The sequence below is a fragment of the Pterocles gutturalis genome, unplaced genomic scaffold (genome assembly GCF_000699245.1).
Source record: "Pterocles gutturalis isolate BGI_N339 unplaced genomic scaffold, ASM69924v1 Scaffold51871, whole genome shotgun sequence".
NCBI classification, from domain to species: Eukaryota; Metazoa; Chordata; class Aves; order Pterocliformes; family Pteroclidae; genus Pterocles; species Pterocles gutturalis.
This window is the reverse complement of record NW_010104929.1, coordinates 670-8,677: the sequence shown is the minus strand read 5'-3', so window position 1 is coordinate 8,677 and position 8,008 is coordinate 670. Positions and strand designations below refer to the sequence as shown.

The following is an 8,008-nucleotide window of genomic DNA, read 5'->3' as shown; positions in this document are numbered from 1 at the left end:
TGCACTCAATCCCACTGTCCATGCCTCCATGCATATTTGCACAAGGAGAGCTGCCTACACACGTTGGTCTGCAGCTGCTTGCTATACAATGGAAACTGTTCCTGTGCCTTAACATGGTCTGCCAGGGTCAGTTCAGTAAAAAATTTTTCAGTTGTTGTTTTTAGGGCTAGACTCTGGATACCCATCAATGAGATACGCATTAAAAAAAAAATAAAGTATATAGAATTTTCAAGTTAAGGAGTTATGTCTGTTCTGTTTTATTTTCTTCCCCAGATTTGCAAGAGCAAAGCTAAGGAATCCCAGCAGTATTATCACAGCCTATCTATCCGGCAGAGTCTGGCCATTAACTTTAACATCCAACAGGACTGTGGCCATTTCCTTGCTGAAGTGCCAGTTCGTCTCCTTCCATGGGAGGATGCCGATGCACCAGAGGTGGAAGAAGACGAGCAGGAAGAAGAGGAGAAAGAGCCTGAGCATAAGAACAGAGACACTCCTTCCAATACAGAGGCTTCACAGAAAGACAGCTCAAGTAACCAGGGAACCATCAGCAAGCCACGCAGCCGTGTCGTTGTCATCACACGGGAGGTGCCCTATTTAACAGTGGCTGACTTTGTCCGAGAATCTGCACCCCGCCATGCCAAAAGCCCAGATTTATATGAGAGGCAGGTCTGTCTACTCCTTTTGCAACTGTGTTTGGGCTTGGAGCACCTGAAACCCTATCATATCACACACTGTGATCTGCGGTTAGAGAACCTGCTGCTGGTTCATTCCAGACCAGGAGGCAGCCTGCTGAGCTCTGAGTCCATGGAGCCCAGTACTAACACTGCTTGCCCAGCCAGATTAATAGTGAGCAACTTCTCCCAAGCCAAGCAGAAGAGTCATATGGTGGACCCTGAGGTTCTGCGGGATCAGTCCCGCCTGGCTCCAGAAATCATCACTGCAACACAGTACAAAAAGTGTGATGAGTTCCAGACTGGCATCCTCATTTACGAAATGCTGCACTTACCCAATCCCTTTGATGAGAATCCAGAGCTGAAGGAGAAGGAGTATACTCGTGCTGACCTCCCCAAGATCCCTTGCCGTTCCCTCTACTCTCAAGGGCTTCAACAACTTGCCAGTTGCCTGCTGAATCCCAACCCTTCAGAGAGGATCCTGATATCAGAAGCCAAGGGAATCCTTCAGTGTTTGCTTTGGGGTCCACGTGAGGACCTGTTCCATGCTCTAAGTACATCTTCCAACCCCTCACGGAGAGATGCTGTACTTCAGAACTGGCTGGATATCAAAAGGACGCTGCTGATGATCAAGTTTGCGGAGAAGTCCTTGGACAGGGACTGTGGAGTTATTTTGGAAGACTGGCTTTGTTGTCAGTATCTGGCTTTTGCCACTACAGACTCACTTCATCGCATTGTGAGAATCATGCAGCAGCACTAGTTTGTAGAGCCTGTTGCTTTTCATGAAGCACCCCCCACCTCCACCCCAGCCCTCACTCCAGCCTGCCCTCACACTTTGGCTCACACTTTGTAGAAGTGTTAAAAAATAGCCTAGATATCAAAGCCAGCAACTCTGAGCAAATACGTTCTAACTGGAGAAATAGCATCCTGTACTCAGTATGACAGAAACCTTACTTTTTTGCTAGGCCTGTTAGGGACTGATTATATATGCATGACTGCATTTGGATCAGTATGTAACTTGATTAATATCTGGGTGAAAAGGAGAGCAAACTTTGATACCACTATTTCTATGACTGCAGTAAACAAATTGCCCTCCTGTTCTGGGTAGTTTCTGTCACTTCCATATGTAGCATTGGTTAGTGAATAGCAGTGACCATAAGCAGAAATGGACTAGTTGTAAATGTGAGATGAATGATTCGCCATGCCACAAAACACTCATTTGCTTCCATGTGCCACACAAAATTTCCTCAGCTTAGTCTCCCCCAAGTGGGCTGGACTCGTCTTTCCTTTGGTCTCAACCAAACAGATTCTGATTTTTTTTTTTTTTTTTTTACACTTTACACCTTCTTTGTTTCCTTTGCAGATGAGGTTATCCTGCTGACTGCGGCAAGTGTCAGTGGGCAGTAAGCATCTGTGTTCTGTCCTCTTCCCTCCTTCTCTGCCTCTGACTCACTGCCCACCCGCATCCTTTCTAACCATGGACCCGCGATTTCAACACTGCTGCCTTAATCAGGCCATTACCCTTAGTTTAAGACCTCTGCATTAAGAAGCAGAATATGCACACTTTGTCTATCCCATTTCCTACACAGCATTTACCAGTCTGGACTGTTGATGTACTGTAGCTATCACCACCTTTATACAAGAACAATACAACACATGGTGAGCAATTGAAATTCCCCTTTCATCGCAAAAGGCACTAAAGCCTGACTTGAAATGGATAGGACATACATAACCTTCTCTGACAATCACTGCTATGAATTGGGGATGAAAATAACAGCCACCTCCTCTGTTTTATTTTGGTTTGCTCTTGTCACTTGTGCCATATTGCAAAGTGGGACTGAAATTGGCTCTGCTGGTATGTTGGCAGGAGATAGAAATGTTTAGAGCTTGTCTGTGTGTAGCTAACAGGCCACATGGAGACACTTTTACTGCAGACACAGTTCTCTGAAGGGTAAAAACAAGGGGGCAAAAACACTGTTGTTTAATTATTGAGGGAGCTGTTAAGTTTGGCAGCCACAACTAACAGTATCGTAATCCATTTTTCCCACAGCGGCGTTTGGCTGCAATATCTCTTGTCTGTTGTAACTAGTGTTTCCTAATGTTGCTATAGACAACACCCTAAAAATGGAACGTTGTCAGAATAGCTCAAAAGACAGAATTTTTTAAAACTTAACCTGAAGGAGCCTTTTCACTTTTAGAGGCCGCTGCTGACTTCCTTCCCTGACCTAACGGCCATTTCCTATGGAACCTCTGCAGTTGAGGCGGTATCTTTGCTCAGTATTGCTAGGCTCTGAATTGTTTCCTGAATCACTCTGAAGAAGTGATCAGGATGCAGGGGAAAAAGTTATACCGAATATTCTGACCGGGTGATGGAAAGCAGCCCTAGTTATAAGCCTGTGCGTCTCTCCTATGGATCTATGTGCAATTCTCGTATGTATTTTTTAAAGCTGTACATTACAGTGTTAATTTTACATACCAGCCTTTACCTGATGCTAGATCTGCAGCCCCCTTTCCTGGCACATAAATGCACAGATATCCATGTGTTCTTTTTATGGATTGCTGTTTCATTTTAATTGTTAAAACTGTGAGGACTCAATTCACTTCAGCCTTGAAACAAATAGCCACTTTATACAGCATATGCATGCTTGGACCAGATGCATGGAAACTGAACAAACAGTCCTGCAGGCTTAAAGTCAGCAAAACTAGCTCTGGATCCACACCATACATTTGGAGGGGTTGAAATGTCTATATTATTCTTCTCTGGCATCTATCAGAGCTAGGCTGAATAGTGTGTGGAAGCCTACATCGATTGTGCCGTAGTATATAGACTGTCTTTGTGAACTTTCTAAAGATTTTTTTTTTGAAACTTCTGATTATTATTCTTTTGTTTGATTCACCTGTATCAGTGAAGGATCAGGCAAGGATAAGGATAATATATTTTAATGTGATATATATTTTTTCTCTCTCTTTCTGGCAAAAAAGGTTAGGATGGCGGCATTTATGCAGAAAAAGGACAGTGCATTAAAAGCCCAAGTGCAATGTATGTAGTTGAGGTACTTCTACTACATCAGGAAAGAAGGTTTCTACGCTACTGCTGAGCAGCTCGTAGAAGAACCTTTACAAAGAATCACACACGTTTGATGCAGCCCTGCTTTATCTGGACACAGGAGGGCAATGCTCTCATAGCTTAAATACACCGAGCATGACAAGTCACTCACATACTATCTGCTAGCTAGTAGTCACAAAGTGGTGAGCTATGAGTAGGGCTTCTTGTTCTCTGTGGTCTGGTTTTGTGTTTGTTTTGTAGTGTGTGTGCGCGCATAACTTCTCACCGAACTCATAGAGGCTGTACGAGCAATTCTTGGACCACTTGCTATTGCAGTGGGCTCATTCCTTGAAGCCGGTAGGTGTTTCCGTGTTTATGAACATGTTCTCAGTGTCACTTGCATGTCAGTATGCACATGCTAAGTTGAATTTTGAATGTTTTACAACCATACGTACTTAATGCAGCTGGTCCAAAGCCGTTGTATCTCTAGCTATCTAATTTCAGTTTGTATCCTTTGTGATGAACCAATACTCATTTTAGCTCTGCAGTATAATCAAGCATGGATAGATGTTCACAACCAATCTCTTTCTTGTGCAGCACTGGGTAAACTTTAGCAATTTGTAATGTTGTGTGTTTTTTTTTTCTTTAAAAAAGAAAGAATGGTCAAAGTAGTCGAATGCGTTCTGGCCTGAGCTATTCCTTGGGGAGCTTGAGGCTGACTTTGCAGATGTGCCCATAACTGATGACTGTAACTGTGTTTGTGGTGGCTCTCCATCCTGGCAACAGATTGCCACACAAATATCCAAGAATGTATGCATTAAACTGATTGTAAACAAATCCTATGAATGCTACAGCATAATTGCTACGCAAAAGGAAAAAAACCCGCTCTGTTTGTAACTGGGTTCCTGTGTACGACAGGAACAAAACCCCTGGCTGTGCATGTTATAACTTACTTGAATATGTGCACAGATCTTGAATTTTTTTTTAGCAATGTCGCACTTTTAGTTGAGCTCAAGAAATAGAAAGAGCTGCAAATCTAAGATAACAGTATTGACTGTAAATATATATTTTTCTATTAATAAAAGCTGTCATTCAAATATTTTTAACATGAACTCTATAAAGATTTTTCCAGTGGAAACTAATTCCTGGAAAAATCAAATGCTTGTTTGAAGAATTGTGATGAGTGGTTTCTGATCCTATTAGAGCCATTAAAAACCTCTCTAATGTTACAGAGAGCGCACAGTGATTGGATTCACAATGTTTAGTGCCTTGTAAAAATACTAAAATGTAGCTGGTCAGTTGGTGGAAATCTTATTCTTTTCATAAGAGCCCTAGAGATAATACTGCCTACATTAAGATGCAAAAGACTTTACAAACTTAAATGCTGTACTTCATACGATACTGAGTTGATCTATTCAGTGAGGTTTGGGTTTGGAGTCCTATTTGAACAAGTTCCTTTAAGTTGCTTGTAGTACAGCATCACCCTTTAAGTAACAAACTTGTGGGCTTTCAAATTTGGGATCTGCACAGGGAGAATAATGGTGGCTAACAAGTCAATTGGTCTACACTGACCGCAACATCAAAGAAGCCTATTGCTTTGACAATCTACTGCAGACACTCAGTTTTGAGGAGATGAGGAATCTGGTCTGGAAGAAGCGATGAAGGTAAGATGTGCTGCTCCTGCTGTAGGTAGTGGATATGCTGCACACTGTACTCTGTGGTGTGAAATGGAAAGCTCTGTGTGATGTGTTTGCCCTTGGCTGGGGAGTTTAGAACAGGAGTTCTAAAAAAACTACTTATGAGATGTTATGGAAAATTGTTTTGTTTTGTATTTCTTAAATGGGAATTACTTACTCGCTAATTATCGTTCAAACTTCAGATCTGATCCAATATGCATAACCAGATAAATATAAAGAAAATCTATTAATAAAAACATCCCTACAAATTTTCAGGAATGAGGGAATCCAGAATCTTTTTCTGGAGCCTCTGGAATGTCCAAATATAGAAGCTTGGTCTCACTTAAGTATTCAGACATGATTAAATCAATAACTCATGTTGCTGTCCCACAGACCCGAATGCATGTAGCATTTACAGAAACGTTCCACCTTAACTCTTTTGTGCTCCACACATCCCAGCAGCACCCACAAGATGTGAATGGATCATCTTGACATTTTAACACAGGGAAATTTCTACATATTAGAGAGAAAAATATATAATTGAAGTAATCACAGGTGTGTTAAGGTTCAGCTACTTGGAGAATTTATTCAGCAGCTTCACACTGTAGGTCCTTAATTTTAGCACATAAAAATAGTATTTGCTGCTGAAATAAAACATATCTTTCTCAATTCTTGTGCTGAGATGCTCCACCTAAATTAATTTTTTCATTTGTATTAGCAGTTAAATTAATATGTAAATATTAATTAAATAGTCCTGTGTTTATTTAAATCAATTGTAACTTTTCTGAGGGATGTAATGAAAACTGATCAGTCCTTTTAATGCACTTTCCTTTCCCTCTTTCCCCAAATAGGAATTAAGCTTTTTCTCTGTAGGAACAGTATCTGACCATTATTCCCTGCGTGACTAGGCCATCTGTTCTACTCTGATTTTGCAGAGGTAGTGTCGGTTCTCCCAAAACTCCTGTAAAACGTAGAGCACAATCAGAGCCCTTCAATCCATGTAGAGAGAGATGTGGTGATGATTTAGTTATGCAGTAAGATAACATCAAAGAAGTGCAGAAGAGAATTTTAAATACCTCTATAAAAATACACCTGTGGAAATATTCTGTAAACAATCATTTGGATTCCAAACACTTCAGTGGAGGAATACACAAAAAATACTTTACAAAATAAATACTGGAGACAAATTTTTTCAGGGCACCCTCAACTCCAAAAGGAGGAGCAAGTTTTTCCCACTGCTGTGTTGCAGAGAATTTCTAGTAGATATTTGTATGGATTTGATTATTCGCCTGGATGCAGTATTAGAAGGATGGTGATTTTGAATAGATGTAGAATGTAATTTAAAGAATTTCCTCTAAATCTCCTTGCATTGGTGCTCCACTCAGCATTTAGTTGGAAACCACAGAATGCTTTCAGATCAAGCAGAGTTGCCAGTGGGAAATTAAATACTCAACTTACCTGTACATAAGCATTTTACCACTCTACAGAATTTGAGAATTTGGTTTGTACTTCAGACTATTACGATTTTTTTTTCCCATAAATCCAAGGGGAAGATATCAGGGATTTAGAAGAGGTTGGAACTTTTTTTATATAGAGGAAATATTTGTTCATATATATGTATACATACATATATATACATGAGTGTGTGTGGGCATGTTTTAATATATATGTATGTATATGAATTTTTGTATCCCAAAAGTATTCTTTGCCCCTTTTTGCTTGAAAATATATATATTATATATTGTATATATAATATATATTTAAGAGTGTGTAAATTTGAATATAATCACTTCATAAATAACACCTCTTCCAAAATTACTCAAAACTTCTGTTTCTTTGTCCTATGACTTGTTGGTATTAGGAAGTTTTACAGTTGAAATCCTTGGGTTTTTTTCTTTTAAAACTTAATTATGCTGAGCATTTAAGAACATGTTCTTGTTTTTAATAAATGGGGGAAGTTTATTTTTAAATTAGGGATTCCAAAATCGATGGTCTTTTATAAATGGGATTTTTTTTAAATCCCTTGAATAAGGGATTTTTTTTTTTTTTCCCAACTCCATTCTTGAGGGGAATTTGTATTTGGAATTCCTGGTTGCATTGCTTTATCTGGTGCTTCATATTGATATTTACATGTTTTATATAAATAAATATATAAACTTCAAGCCTTCCGTTGTGATCAGGGGCAGTTACACTCTGGTTTGCTGTGGTACTTTGCTGTGTACTCTGTGGCATTCATGTTACTGTGTAAATAAACTAGTTTTATTACACTCAATCAAACTTGCAGTTGTCTCATTTTTCTCTCTTCCTAGGCAATTAGACGAAAATATGTATTTCTGAGGAGAATGCATGTGCAAGTCTAGCAAAAGATTTTACTACAAGAATAGCTGGCTGGTTTACAGCCACAGCTGGTGTGCAAACATGGCAGATACAAACTTCGGCTGATGAGACCGATGCTCAGCACCTCCAGTTATGCCATCGCGGTGCCTGGGCATCCAAGCCGCAGGAACTGCCAGTGCTTGGGACATTGTGCCACCTGCCACCTCTGGTGTCTTCCCCAGAAGTCTCACCGTGGCTGGCACTATTTCGGCTCCATCTGGACAAGTGTCAGCGGCAGC

General features: G+C 40.2%; 1 pseudogene; it reads left to right on the top strand.

The window, feature by feature from the left end:
- The first annotated feature begins 273 nt into the window (after positions 1-273).
- LOC104471740 lies at positions 274-1,431 on the top strand (annotated as a pseudogene).
- Positions 1,432-8,008: the final 6,577 nt, after the last annotated feature.